Below are 16,762 nucleotides of genomic sequence, written 5' to 3'. Positions count from 1 at the left end.
CCCCCCCCCCCCCCAAAAACTACATTCCAAATATTAAAATATTAAATTAAGAGTGAATTCCATTTTTGGTCCTAGATTTACAGGTGGCATTCCACTTTTAGTCATCTTTTATCAAAATATCCACATTTGGTCCTATTATTATTATGGCATGACCATTTTTGGTCCTTCGTCAACAAAATTGTTGAAATGTCATTAAATACAAAGGCATTTCGGTATTCAATTACAGATTTTTTCAAAAAAAATAAACATAAAAATGTAGCAGGGTCAACTTACTTTGTATAAAAATGATTGAAAAATCATTGTATTTAACGACATTTTAACAATTTTGTTGACGAAGGACAAAAAATGGTCACGCCACAATAATACTAGGACCAAATGTGGATATTTTGATAAAAGAGGACTAAAAGTGGAATGTCACCTATAAATCTAGGACTAAAAATGGAATTAACTTTTAAATTAAATATTAAAATTCAATATACTTGGCCAATGAAAGTATACATGTACCTAAGAAATCCTATTTTGGTTCATTTCATTTGTTTTTCCACTTGACTTTATTGTTTTCTTTATCTTTTTGTACAAATAAAATTAATTTATACTCCGTAAAAGATATATCATTTAAAATCTCTAATTAAGATATTTAAAATGACATCCATATAGATATATATTTTTTATTTTGTATTTTTAAATAAATCTATAGATACGCAAAGTCATTACTTTAGTGTAATATTTATATACATTATGCTTGGTTTTTATTAATATATAGAAACAACATTATAAACTTACTATAAAATGAATGAAAATACATATGGTGTATATTTAGTTTAGCATTTTTGGATATTACAAAAATATGTAGGAGGAGACGGAAGGGATACACGATGAACTGCGGAACAATTGAATAATGGGTATGTAGAGTTTCATACGGGTGAGTTGTAACATTTATATAATGGATTGTTGGGTTTGGGTTAGTTGGGTTAGACCGATTTTGCAATCATTATTGTGTGGACCATGGTCTCTACAACTGTGTGGACAATACTATCAAATAATGTACATTCAGTATATATATGTAATGTACTTTTAGTATATTAAAAATGTGCATTATATTTAGGAAATGTATATTATGTAAGTACTGAAAATACATTATTTTATATAATGTACATTTAGTATATTAAAAATGTACATTTTGTTATGGTCCACACAATAATTTGCCCCAATTTTAGGTCATAGTTATATTGGGCTCGATTTTAAAATTGTAATAATACATATTATTGCAATGGGCTAGATTTAAATATTAGGTATGACTATTTCTTTACCAAAATTTATAACTTGGGTCTTAACATATAAGTATTTTGTAAAAGTTTGTTATTTTAAATAGGATAAAAGATTATTATTTTACATCTAATTTTTATATATATATATATATATATATATATATATATATATATATATATATATATATATATAATTGTTTTGTAATAATGTATGTTTAAATTCTCTTTTGAACAATTTTTAAATTTTAAATTTAAATAAATATATGATAGAATTTAATTCTTTTTTGAAGTTTTTAAAAATTTATTTTAAATTGTATAATTCTATTTATAATAGTATTTTCATTCTTGTAAACATAATATAATTCAGGTAATTTTAGAAGAATGGTCACTGGGTGTGTTCTTTATTTGAGTTTAAGTATGATAATTCAGGAAAAAATAGTGATTCTTGGTGGTGATTCTCGACAAATACTACATGTGGTTTCTAAGGGAAGAAGACAGCAAGACATTGATAGCAAGACATTGTTGGGGCAAGTATAAACTCTTCATATCTTTGGAATAGTTGTAAATGGTTAAGGTTGCCTAAAATTCAAGATTACAAAGAGTGAGAAATGTTGAAACCTTGAAGAAATAGATGTTTTTCCAAAATGAATTGCTGCTATAAGTGATGGTGAGACAGGTGCGACTAATGATGGTTTTGCAAATATAGAAATCTCAAAAGATAATTTATTACAGCCGAAGATGATCCAACTACAACAATAGTTAATAGTATATTCCATATGTTTTGTTATGGTACTTGTGATTTGGAATATTTAAATGGTCGTGCTATTTTAGCACCAACATTGGATGTACTTGATGAGATCAATGAGTATATGAGTAGCTTGAATTCAACTAAGGTAGAACGTATTTCAGTTCTGATTATGTTTGTCAATCGGAATCTGGTTCATACATTGGTCCAATTGCATACCTAGAGTTTTTGAATGTGTTAAAATGCTCAGGAATTCCAAATCATTATCTTGCTTTAAATCTGGGGTCTCCAATTATGTTTTTTACAGAACATTGATCATTCACTGGGTTTGTGTAATGGCATGAGATTAGTTTATAATTAGTAAATTAGGGATCGTGTTATTAAAGCAAAAATTATGCTAGGAAATAATTTGGGTACTCGAGTTTTGATCCCGAGATTGACATTGACTCTATCAGATCCTCGATTATCATTTAAGTTCCAAAGGAGACAATTCCATCTAATGTTATGTTATAACATAACATTAGATGTTATGTTATAACATAACATTAGATGGCGATTATCTTTTAAAGAAACACGTTTTTGTACATGGACAACTGTATGTAGCTCTATCTAGAGTTATCAACCCTAAGGGTCTTAAATTTTTATTTTAGGCCAAAATAGCGAGTACTTTTCTTGAACGACAAATATTATGTACAAGAATGGCGAGTATTCTTCTTCAACAGTAAATGTCGTGTATCAAGTAGTTTTTAAAATTTTATAATTGGATATATATAATTATTTCAATTTATGTTCACATCTACGGATATTTATGACTTTGGTAAATTTAGTATTGTTTTGAAACATTTTGTACTTCATATTTCGCATTAAATAATTATATGTTTTATTAAGATGTGTATTAGTAAATAGTAATTCAATATTTAATTATAATAAGTTTAGTTTTCATCCCGTGCATCATACGGGTGCAATACTAGTATATATTAATGACAAAAAATTTTGGAGGATGGCCCGGACCCGCCCCTTAGTTCCAGTCATGTCACTCATCCCAATGTTAAATGTTTGTTTTCAAAGTATATAGTAACAATTCATTAGTATCTACTCTAAAATGTACTATAATTGGATATTCACTTGTCCAATTCTTAGGGGCTTGATTATAAAACTTCATGATATGGATCATAATTTACTATATTTACAATATTATTTGAACTGACAATTCACTCCGCTTGACCCGAACTACTTTGGAATCAAACCTCTAAGTCCTCTACCCTCTTGTGAAAAAGTGAAGTTCATGTTCTAAACGTACATCTGATCCGTGTCACTCTTGTAAACAAACAACACGAAAAGTGATGGTGGGTTTTTTAAGCTTTAATTTTACCAACTGGATCTGTGGTTCCACATGGGGAATAAAACAGTGGTTCAAGCATTTGTACTGCAGTCAAAATCCAAGAAAAAGGTGTCAAACACACATCAAGCCAGCAGCAAAGCAACCAGACCAGACCTGATAACCTGACCTGATCTGATCTCTTCACCCACGCAATAAATAAATTTCTTTCTTTTCTCTCTACTGGAAGGTAGGTTTCCAGAAAAGCTCCATACAAGAATTTATTGTTGGTTCTGAGGGGTGGACAGACTTTTATGTTTTGGGGAGACAACTCAGACATGGAATCCTATGTGAAAATGCAGTACGTACAACGTAGTTGTGAGGATAGGGAGGAGGGAGCTGTGAATGTTTATCACTTATGTCAAAAGTTATAGCTAGTAGCTAGGGAAAGCCACCCATGATATACTACTTATTAAGATCAAGCGTTTACCATTTATGTCAAAAGTTATAGTTAATAACGAGAACGTAACTTTTTTTTTATACAGTCATACATTTACGAAATATTGGATGCTGGACGCTTAGACTTGACCTTTTAAGCTTTTTACCAACCTGGCCTCCACCCAATTAACTCTCAACTGGGTGTTAGATTTGGCATTTACCGAACTCAGCCCAATATGAGGCTTGTGACACGTCACACGTACAAGTGATTAGCTTGTTGCAATAACTTTCTGGGGTTTTCATGCACCAACCAAAACATAAATGCCAAGATTTGTATGTATGTATATATGTGTCTTTTCAAATTTTTCTGAGTACAAAATCCCAGTTAATTATTGTCCAGAAACTTCTTGTCATGTGCTATTTTGAAATTAAATGCCAAGACGTTGATGAGTTGATACAAGTGTGAGTCATTGCCCATACTTTCCATATTTCCCTGCAAGGAAAATTATGTACTCTAGTAGTGATTCGATATATCCTGCACTCATTGTTAGGCTACGGTGTGTTTGGTTCAAATAATAATGAGTTAAGTTGTTTGGTAGTAAATAAAAATTAGAATCAAAATAAATAAATAAATAAATAATTAACTATAATTAAAGACGGAAATGTTTTTGTGTTTAACCGCATAATAAAGGTAAAAAATAATCATGTCACAATAATATTAGGACCAAATAGAGATACTATGATAAAAAATAATTAAAAGTGAACTCTCGTAATTAACTCTAAATTTAACCATCGATTTCTATTGGCATTAGACTACTATAAGCTAGCTCGCACTACAATAAATTCGCTAGCTAGCTAATAGACAAAGATATATCAGACCATCATTGTTTTTATGAGTTAAAACTATTTCATGATTTGAGACATAGTAAAATCTTTTTAATAATTTTTATATGACGCCTATTGTATGTAAGAGTATCCCAATAGTTACAGTTTTGAGGAGTTTTTACAAAATGTGACTAGGAAAGAGAAAATGAAAATGAAGAAAAAAATTAGAGAGAGAGAAAAAAAAAAAAAAAGCATGATTAACGCGCCCGGATGGGCGTTGTGTCGCGCTTCACGTGAAGCAAGCGCAAAACTATGTTTTCCTTGTTAGGTCCCACAATTCTGCAGATAAAAACTAATGCTTTGCTTAAAGATTTTTTTCTCTCCCTCTCCCCTATATAAGCCTTGTTTTTTCAAAAATCACACCAAAAACTTTTATTGGAGATGCCCTAGTACACATAAATTCTTATATGTTGGGTATACAACATAAACTATGGTTTTTAACCATTGTTTATTAGCAAATAGACAATAGTTCTATAACTATTTGTAATTTGTAAATGACAATGATTTTGGGAGAAAGTGTTATGTAAGACTAAAAGAATTTAATTTTAGAAATAAATATAGAAGAAGATTTCAAATTAATTTCAATATTAATTAAAATAATGAATATATTAACAAACTAAGGGCCCATTTGGTTCGTGAAAAATATTTGAAGGGAAATGTAAGTGAAATTTTATGGAAAAGTAGTTACTAGGAAGATGAATTGCATTGTTTGGTTGGTGGAAAAGAAGTTACTGGAAATATTAATTTCATTGGTTGGTAGGAATAATGAGAATAAAGACATATATGTCCCTATACAACAACAACAACAACAATAATAATAATATAATAATAATAATAATAATAATAATAATAATTTATAAATTAAAAGATTATAATGTATAAAAGATTAAGATGCTACATACACAACATACACAAATATTATATGGGGCAAGAAATACATACAGGGATGAAACAAAACTAATATAATATACACTACATACACAAATATATACACTACGTACAGTATATGTATGTAATTAAGAGAGAAACACAAGGGTAAAATGGTCCTACAATCTCACTTTTTGTTCCCAACTACAATGGAAAATAGAATACCATATATCACCTAAGAATTTGTTTTGCTCAAAAATGAATAACTCATTTTCTATTGGAAAATAAATTCCAATGAACCAAACATAAGAAAAGAGCACTTTTCATGATTTTGAAGAAAATATTTTTCTTGGAAAATTTTTTGCTGCCAACCAAACATGCTCTAATAGTGTAGTTATTGGTTGGAACTTATATTGATTATTTAAATAACAAACATTTGAGCCTTACTCATGTTAGATGACTTTTTAAGATCTCATATATATNGCATGATTAACGCGCCCGGATGGGCGTTGTGTCGCGCTTCACGTGAAGCAAGCGCAAAACTATGTTTTCCTTGTTAGGTCCCACAATTCTGCAGATAAAAACTAATGCTTTGCTTAAAGATTTTTTTCTCTCCCTCTCCCCTATATAAGCCTTGTTTTTTCAAAAATCACACCAAAAACTTTTATTGGAGATGCCCTAGTACACATAAATTCTTATATGTTGGGTATACAACATAAACTATGGTTTTTAACCATTGTTTATTAGCAAATAGACAATAGTTCTATAACTATTTGTAATTTGTAAATGACAATGATTTTGGGAGAAAGTGTTATGTAAGACTAAAAGAATTTAATTTTAGAAATAAATATAGAAGAAGATTTCAAATTAATTTCAATATTAATTAAAATAATGAATATATTAACAAACTAAGGGCCCATTTGGTTCGTGAAAAATATTTGAAGGGAAATGTAAGTGAAATTTTATGGAAAAGTAGTTACTAGGAAGATGAATTGCATTGTTTGGTTGGTGGAAAAGAAGTTACTGGAAATATTAATTTCATTGGTTGGTAGGAATAATGAGAATAAAGACATATATGTCCCTATACAACAACAACAACAACAATAATAATAATATAATAATAATAATAATAATAATAATAATAATTTATAAATTAAAAGATTATAATGTATAAAAGATTAAGATGCTACATACACAACATACACAAATATTATATGGGGCAAGAAATACATACAGGGATGAAACAAAACTAATATAATATACACTACATACACAAATATATACACTACGTACAGTATATGTATGTAATTAAGAGAGAAACACAAGGGTAAAATGGTCCTACAATCTCACTTTTTGTTCCCAACTACAATGGAAAATAGAATACCATATATCACCTAAGAATTTGTTTTGCTCAAAAATGAATAACTCATTTTCTATTGGAAAATAAATTCCAATGAACCAAACATAAGAAAAGAGCACTTTTCATGATTTTGAAGAAAATATTTTTCTTGGAAAATTTTTTGCTGCCAACCAAACATGCTCTAATAGTGTAGTTATTGGTTGGAACTTATATTGATTATTTAAATAACAAACATTTGAGCCTTACTCATGTTAGATGACTTTTTAAGATCTCATATATATATATATATATATATATATATATATATATATATATATATATATATATATATATATAGTTTGGATTATATGAGATCACTTGTTTAGGTAAGATCGTTAGATCAGATCTTGTGCATCCATTTAATAATTCATTGGTCTAGATTGATTTAAGATGCTAAGTTGAAGTGTGTGCGAACGGTAATAAAATGAGTGTGAATGGTGATTAAATGTGTGCAAACGGTGATTAAATGTGTGCGAACGATGATTGATGTACAAGATTTGATCTCAAAATTTTTTAGTGATCTAGATTGATTAAGATTCCAAGTTGAAGTGTGTGCGAACGGTGATTAATTGTGTGCGAACAAAGTGTGTGTGTGTCAATCAATCTAGACCATTAAAAAGTATTACATGGAGGCACAAGATGTGATCTCACGATCTTCCCTAAACAAGTGGTCTCACTGGAACCCTACCCTATAATAAATGTGAATAAAGGTTATACCCCTCATTTATGTCCGTTTTTTCCGTTAAATTTTTTGTACATTATGCTATAAAAGTTGTACTACATAATATTTTGGACAAATATACCCCTACCGTTATAACTTCCGTTATCTTTTCCACTATTGTTACTATGCACCTGCATCCACCATATGTTTTCTCATCTTCTTCTTCTTCTTCAATAATAATAATAATAATAATAATAATTATTATTATTATTATTATTATTATTAATTTATTTTTAACTATGCGTTCATATTTGAAATCTTATATTTCCAGCTCCCTTGATTCTTTAATTACAAATGTAGATATTTAGAGGCTAATAAGCAATGTGATACAAAGGATAATGGATCTGTTAAGAGATGTGTAAGTTGAGAAGCAATTAATAGAATATTTTCCTGTTGAAATCATTGTCATTTTATGTTTTTGGGCATTAAAGATTTCAAATTTTAAATTTGTGTAATTTGTTTAAATATTAACATTTCATGGTTTTACATTACTTTGAATATGTAGTTGTTTTATTCGTTTATTCATACCATGTTCAGAGGTGAAATTATAGTTCAAAAAAGAATATTAAAAAATAATTAACTGAAAATTAAACGGCACGGAATTTAGGCCATTTGAAAAAGTATATTAATAATAATATTTGATTGAAAATTGAAAAAAAAAAAAGGAATTCAATTTATTTTGACAATTAAATTATTAAAATTATATTAATAATATTAATATTTATGAAGGAAAAAGAAAATGAATATATTAATATTTCATTGGAAATATAATTGGCAACTATATTTTTATAATTATATTACTTATTAATTATATGGAAATGAATATTAAAATATTTTTATGAATGAAAAAGAAAATAAATATTACACACGAGAATCTGTTATTAATATTATGTTACTAATGTTACTAATTGGCACAGGAATCAGGCCAAATGAAAAAGAAGATTAATAATAAAAATTCACTATAAATATAACATAGCATTCCCTATGAAAAAATTAGTAACCACCAAATGAAATATTAGCAAAAAATTATGAAGGAAAAAGAAATGGAAATGAATATATGAAGAAAAATGAAATGAATATATTCATATTTCACTGGAAATATAATCAAAAATTATATTATAATTATAATTATATTAATTATTTAGAATGAGAAAAAAATAAATTTATTAATATTTCACTAAAAATATATTCAACAATTATATTTTTATAATTATATTACTTTTTAATCATATGGAAATTAAAAATAAATTTTTATGAATTAAAAGAAAATAAAATTACTAATTGGCAAGGAATCTGTCATTAATATTTTCTTACTAATTGGCAAGGAATCAAGCCAATGAAAAAGGAATGGATGGAAAGCAATATTAATTCTTTTGATGAAGGAAAAAGGAAATGAATATACTAAAACGAAAATGGAATATTATGAAAAATAAAATGAATATATTAATATTTCACTGGAAATATAACACAACTTTTCCCTACGAAAAAATTAGTAACCACCAAATGAATGATTAGGAAAAAAATTATAAAGGAAAAATGAATGTAAAATAATATTAATTCTTTTTATGAAGGAAAAAAGGAAAATAAATATATTCAAAAGGAAATGAAATATTAGGAAAAATGAAATCAACATATTAATATTTCACTAGAAATATAACACAGCTTTCTCTACAAACAAATTAGTAACCACCAAATAAAATATTAGGAAAAAAGAATGGAAATGAATATTAATTTTTTTATGAAGGAAAATGGAAATGAATATATTTATAAGGAAATGAAATATTAGGAAAAACGAAAGCAATATATTAATATTTTACTGGAAATATAACACAACTTTCCATATGAAAAAATTAGTAACCAACAAATGAAATAATAGGAAAAAATTATGAAGGAAAAATAAATGAAGATCAATATTAATTCTTTTTATGAAGGAAAAATGAAATGAATATATTTAAAAGGAAATGAAATATTAGGAAAAACGAAATGAATATATTGATATTTTACTGGAAATATAACATAGCTTTCCCTACAAAAGAATTAGTAACCAACAAATGAAATATTACGAAAAAATTATGAAGGAAAAATGAATGACAATCAATAATTCTTTTTATAAAGGAAAAAGGAAATGAATATTTTTCAAAAGGAAATGAATATATTCAAAAGGAAATTAAAATATTAGGAAAAATAAAATGAATATATTAATATTTCATTGAAAATATAATATGCAATTATATTATTATAATTATATAAATTAAATATTAATTAATTAATTATTAATTATATTAATAAATAGTACTCCATAATAATTAATATTTATTAACTAGAAGGTTGAGCAATCCCCTCACCAACTTTAGATGTCGTTGATCAAATTAATTAGTACACGTGTGACATGAACACTGTAGAAGGTCGAACATATTTAATATATAATAATAATAATAATTTTTGTATATACGAATTGATATTCCTATTAACGAAAAATAATTAATTTAGTGTAATTGACTAATAATAATTGCCTAATAATTATTATGGTAATTAAGCTAAATATTGGTCGTTGAATTTATTTTTATACTCCGTAATAATTAAAGTTAAATTATTTCTCATTTTTCCATATTTATTTTTGTAATAATATAATTACTTAAGTTATATTAAATATAGATCTTTTTAAGATAATTGTAAACAAACAAGTCATATATTATTCAATTAATTGAGTGATACTTTTGCACTAATCTTATAATCAAATAAATGTACATATTCAATATTATATTTTTTAAAAAATAATTTTATCTTTAATTTTATTATCTAAATAAATAATACAAAAATTTATCCGTGAATCAAATTTGCTCTCAATCAAGCAAAGAAAACATCAAAAAAAATAATCAATCCAACTAATTTCATCAATTGCAATATATAATATTCGATGTTATAATTTATATAATGGTATATCGATCCAAATATTCTTAAAATATTATAAAAAATTCATTCCGTGCATCGCACGGGCGAAAATACTAGTAATAATAATAATAATAATAATATATACACATTAAATATTAGACTTATATGTTAGTTATTTTTTAAAATATAAATATTCAATTTATAAAAATATTTTACATCATTATTATTATTATTTACTATATATTAAAATTTAAATAAATTTAAAATTTTAATATAAAATACTAATATTGGGCACCTATTTTTTGCGCATCGCGCATAAGAAAAACTAGTTATAAATATATATATATATATATATATATATATATATATATATATATATATATGTATATGGTGATATAACATTAATATTACCATGGTAAGATGAAGTGGCAAATTGTATTATAATGCATCTGCACGACTAACATGGCAAGAATAGAAACAACAGGTAATAATGCGATTACACTCTTGTTTGGAAAAACCCAACTATGGAGTAAATAGCTGTTAGTTGATTGGGTAGTGAGTTTATTAGTTGATACTTGATAGTATTAGCGGATAGTTAAAAGATGCTTGGTAAATTAGGTGTTAGCTGATAGCTTATTATATACAAAATGACTTTCTTAAAAAGATGATCAAATAAACTTTTTGAATTTTAGCGTTTTGGAGCAATAAACCGTTACAAAAAGTTAATTAATCAAACACTCATATCATATTTTCAAGAATTAAACTGGTAGAGACCGCAAAATATAGTTTAATTTTTCACTCTATTTCGCTGGCAATAACTATGTAAAGGTATGTTTAGAAAACTTTTACTCTCTTTATCCCATTTTATCTGTCTTTAGTATTTATTTGTCAAATCAACTCTTTCTTATTTGTTTATTTTCTTTATTAGTTTTAAATTATTTTTTAAAATTAAATTTTTATATCTTATAGTAGTTTTTATGTAGTTTTTAAATATATAAATATTATATAATAATATCAAATTTAATGTTATGAAAATTTGAATTCAAAATACTTCAGTCGAATCTTATTAACTGAATCATACACAAAATGAGACGGATGAGTATATTTTGAAGCAAGAAATGCTACTTCTACTCCCAATCACAAAATATTGGTGTTGCCATTTTTCTTGGACCCACAGGATGAAGATAACTAATCAAATATTGCCATGTCAGAAAGTAAAAGTGGAATTCTTTTGAAGTTCATTTTGTGATTTACTTTTTTTATTAAAAGTTTTTATTTAGACACGTGGGACCCATACAATTTTGGTGTAATTTTTTTTAATATTTAAGTGATCCCAGTTTTGTCATACTAATTTTAAGTTCACACGACCTTGTCCCTAAAGCCACTGTAGTAGTCAGGGTCGGCCCTGAAGGTGGGCGAGATGGGAACCCGACTTGAGCCCAACATCGGGAGGGGCCTCATAGCTTGATTTTTTATTTTTTGATGAAGTTGGAAAAAATGCTTGCATATGCAAAGATTTTAATTCACGACTTCAAAATTGTTTATGAGTTTTAAATCTACTTAACAAGTACAATCATGTGATATACTTATTATCTCAGTTAATAGATATATATTAGCAAACATTGAATTAATTTATAATTAACCTTCATATAGGACCCAAAGTTTGAATGAGCATTATTCCAAGGCTAATCTAATAAAATATTTTTTTAATAAAAAAATATATTTATACAAAAATTGAAAATTATCATTTAATTATTTACAATTAACTCATATAATCTTTTAACTTCATATATTAAGGGTCCTTATTTTTTTTATTTTGCTCCGGGTTTATAAAATGATAGGACCGGCCTTGGCAATGGTTGTAATTTTTTTAAGAATTAAAGTTCGCAAATTATACCGTGGACCACAGTCATGGCTGATACTGCAGTTGTGTTGAAAGGGAACTGTAGTTGTGCGGAACAAAGGTCGTTCATCCGTTCAACAAATTGCAGTATCAGTTCACACAATTGTAGTTTCAGACGGATGAAACGGCATCTGTTCCGTGCAATTGCAGTTCCCTTTCAACACAACTGCATTATTAATTAACACAACTGCAATATCAGGTATGACCATGGTCCACGACATAACGACTGATTAAAGTTGGTGTGGGAGTGTGGAACCCACTATTATGAGCTGACAAACGAACAAACCGTTAAGGGGCAGTGTTGCAATTTAAGCACAAGGCTGGGGGTAAAGCCCAGAAAGCTACACGTCCCAAATTCAACGCGATTTGAAAAACCCGAAGGTTGTGCTCAAACTCCAATAAGAATTGCCCCGCATGTGCAAACACAAACAAATCATCCTCTTTGCGCAAAATGACAATTCCATCCCCATTTCCCCAAACCCCATTTAAATTTCAAAAAACCAATAGGACATTTTAATCTTTATATACAAAGTGGCGTTCACCCGTTATATATATATATATATATATATATATATATATATATAAATAATTTCATGTGTGGTCGTGCGGTCACACACCACTCAATGTTATGAAATACACACCTCAATGTTAAGAAACACACCACATTGTTAAGAAACACACCATAGTGCATATTTGTGTGGTATGTTTCTTAATATTGAGTGGTGTATTTCGTAACATTGAGTGGTGTGAACCGCACGGGAGAGCACGGCCGCACCTGATCATGACTATATATATATATATATATATATAAAATCATAATTAAAGATTTAAATGTCCTTATATTTTATGAGATTTAAACATTTTGTTGATGGAAGACAAAAAATAGTCATGCCACAATAATATTAGGACTAAAGAATAATGTTTTGAAAAAATGACTAAAAGTGAATTGTCACCTATAAATCTAGGACCAAAAATAAAATTAACTCTTTATTAAACAATGAGTGTACTAAATGCACTATTATATTATATAAGGTAGAGTTACTATTTTTAGTCTTTTGAGTATAGTAATTTTGTCACTTTTAGTACTCTCATAGTCTCATGCTTAAAATTGAGAAGTTTTGGTCTCCAGTTATTTATTTTTTGTCATTTTAGATTTTCTAAGTAAATTTTCTATTGTTTCAAAAAAAAAGTAAATTTTCTATCAAATTGGCATTTGAGACATGGTAAAAAAATGTAATTTCATTACCAAATCTCACCTAAATAATTCCGAATTTGTAAAAAAAAAAAAAAAAAAATCATCCCAAATTGATTGAACATTCTTCACATCTTGAAATGTATTTTTGTTGCATTTCCTAATATAAATGTTGGATGGTTAAGGGCGTTTTCTTTGAATTTTGGGATGATTCAAGGGATTGGATAATGAAATTACATTTTAAATCTTACTTCAAACAGCATTTGACAAAAAATCTATCATAAGACATGAAACAACAAAAAAACAATACTTAGAAGAAGACCAAATTGATGAATTTTAAATTTGATGATTAAAGGAAAAAAAAAAAAGACAAACTCACCATATTCATCTCTGTTTTAAAAACAAAAAATGATATTGGCAGTGTTTGGTAACATAGTTAACTTATCAGTCAATTTTGACTTGTTTAACCACTATTAGTTGTTTGAATTGGTTAAACAATCAATATGAGTGTTTGATTAATTAGCTTATTACTCTAAAACGCTAAAATTCAAAAAGCTGCTCAAAGTAGTTTTTTCAATCAGCTTTTTGCAAAAATAAATTATACGCAAAAGTCATTTTGTATGTAATAAGTTATTAGCTAACAACTAATTTACCAAACATCTTTCTTCAATCAGCTAATGTTATCAGCTCGTCAAACCCGCTAATCCAGTCTGCTAACAACTATTTGCCAAACACCCTCTTTAACTCTGTATTATAGCTCAAAAAAAAAAAAACGTAGGGTGTGTTTAGTTAGAGCATAGGAATCGGAATCAGAATCATAATGGAATCAAATACTTGGTACTTAGAATTGGTTTTGGTAAACTATTATGCATGTTTGGTAGTAGGGTGGAATTAGAATGATTATCAATATTGATGTTTTGTTATGTATATCTTTATAATAGGAATAAAGATTTTTTTAAATACAAAAATAAAAAAATTAAGGCAATTGATCTTAAGAGTGACGATGAATGAGTAGGCAATGTAGTGAGAAAGTCGATGAAGTGAGGAAGTGACGAAATGGGTAGCGATAAAATGAGAGATAAGGCTGAATTAAATGAAATGATACCTAATTTAAATTAGGTAATAGGTTTTGTAATTATAAAAATAATCAAGTTCTATACCTGTATTTTAAAAAGTTGTCAACCAAACAAGGTGTATAATTTTCATTCCAATTCTTTATCACTAAGATAACTAAGGTTATATTTGCTTGGGAATATAACATTCCCATGTTTGGTTCAAGTTATGTAAGATTTCTAGGGAATGTAACATAACCTCCCGATTAAGTTGTTTTTAGCTATTGGAAGGGAATGTGAGATACACCCCAATTTCTTAGGTAATCTCACATTCCCTTGTCTTATTACTAATATTGAGCTTTTGGCATTTCAATCAATTTATCTTATTTTCGTTGTCTTATTTACCTATTTCAATTTTAAACCAAACACATGAATCTAATATTCACAATTATCTAACATTGCCTAAAGTAATCTAACATTCCGTGAACCAAACGCACCCTTAAATCTCTTATCTTCAAATGAAAGCTGGAAGATACTGAATTTAAATAAATTTTGTTTTGAAACAAAATTTAAATAAATTTAGATAAAGGTGGATATAAATATGAAAAGTTAGAGTACCAAGAAATGGTGACATCGAAATCTCGATGTGTAGTGATAGTTTGGAGGTTTGTGTTGAAAATTACACGCCACTGCGACATATATTTTCACATGGAAAGTTTGACAAAATGAAAATGGTTTCAATTCGTCACTGCTCAACATACGACCTCCCATTAATTGCCCACCATTTCTGTACTCCATTAAATTGATTTTTGTCAGTTGGTGGTCATCACCTCAAACATAACTGCATTTATCAATAAAATGTTACAACGACCTACCATAGTGCTGATATAAAATAACTTGAGTATTTTGCTAATTGGATTGCTGCTATCGGGGATTGCTGCTATCGGGGATGGAACAGTTGGTGGTCCGAACGATGAATATGCAAAAGTTGACATACCACATGATATGTTGTTACCCTCTAATGGTAACCCGATTGCTACAATAGTGGAAAGTATATTTCCTATGTTTATGAATGGCAATTTGATCCCAAATATCTTGATAGCCGTGTCATACTAGCACCAACACTTAATGTGTTTAACTCCATAAATGAGTACATGAGTGCATTGCATGTTGTTGGCGCGGTTAACTCATAATCATTCATTGACGTTAAATGTTGGTTCACCAGTAATGTTAGTGAGGAACATAGACCATTATATCCACTAGGTTATGTAATGGTACACGATTGGTTATCACTCAACTTTCAGAACACGTCATTGAAGCCAAGATACTTTCTGGTAGCAACGAATAGACTAAGGTATCGATTCCTCGAATGTCAATGACACTGTTAAAATCCACAACTGCCATTCAAATTTCAAAAAAGACAATTTCTCTAATGTTGTAATGTGAAATAACCATTAATAAAAGTCAATGGCAAACACTATCACACGTTGGATTGCTACTGAAAAAATTAATTTTTGTCCATAGTCAATTGTACATTGCTGCTTTTCAAATTAACAATCCCATTGGACTCAAAATATTAATTTGTAGTCGCTCAAAAAGAATTAGTAATTCAACTACTAACGTTATTTTACCAAGAATTTTTTTATAATTGTAATGTTAAATCCCCTTTTATTTGTTTACTTCAACTACTAACGTTGTTTTACCAAGAAGTTTGTAATAATTTGTAATGTTAAATCCCCATTTATTTGTTTTTTTAGTGATATTAACTCCGTTACATTGTAGTATCTGTTCATTATACTTCCTCAACCTATTGAAGCACAGAGAGTCACAAAGAGTCACTATCACTTGATCTCATGACCTCCTATTTGGGAGAGTCACTACATGCCACTTGACCACAAAGTCATTGGCAGAATACTATTAGTTATTACTATCATTATACAACAAAAATATTTATAATATTTAGTTTGTACACCGCACGTGTATCATTCTAGTTCTATTGTTATATATATATATATATATATATATATATATATATATATATATATATATATATATATATATATATATATATATATATATATA

Source organism: Ipomoea triloba, chromosome 13 (assembly GCF_003576645.1).
Source record: "Ipomoea triloba cultivar NCNSP0323 chromosome 13, ASM357664v1".
Classification (NCBI taxonomy): domain Eukaryota; kingdom Viridiplantae; phylum Streptophyta; class Magnoliopsida; order Solanales; family Convolvulaceae; genus Ipomoea; species Ipomoea triloba.
The sequence above is the reverse complement of the archived record's forward strand: the minus strand, read 5'-3'. Positions refer to the sequence as shown.